The sequence below is a fragment of the Gavialis gangeticus genome, unplaced genomic scaffold (genome assembly GCF_001723915.1).
Source record: "Gavialis gangeticus isolate Ggan-Ray unplaced genomic scaffold, GavGan_comp1, whole genome shotgun sequence".
Taxonomy (NCBI): domain Eukaryota; kingdom Metazoa; phylum Chordata; order Crocodylia; family Gavialidae; genus Gavialis; species Gavialis gangeticus.
In genome coordinates, this window is record NW_017729002.1 from 18,701,408 (window position 1) to 18,701,793 (window position 386).

Below are 386 nucleotides of genomic sequence, written 5' to 3' on the forward strand. Positions count from 1 at the left end.
TGCCTCCGTGCTCTCAAGAGGGGAGTTTCCCATCTTATAAAAACACAGTGGTCCCTTTCCACTGCAAGAAGACTTGCTTCTTGTTATCTTGCTCACCCCAAGTCACCTCAGCTGGGACTGGAAGCCAGATCTCCCACAGGGCAGGTAGGAGCACTGCCACACAGCCACCACTGGTTGGGACCCTCTATGCTTCTCAGGATGGAGTCACTTATGACGATCACTTGACGTTTCTTCCTCTGAGTCTGCTTAGCTCCTTCAGCCTGTTCAGCGTGTGGAGAGGCCTCCTCTCCGGAGGTTTCCTTCTCTCCTTCCTTCTCTTGCTGTGTCGCCAGGGCCTCGTACCTATTCTCTGGCCGGACTGGAGGAACTGGTACTGCTCTGCCGCA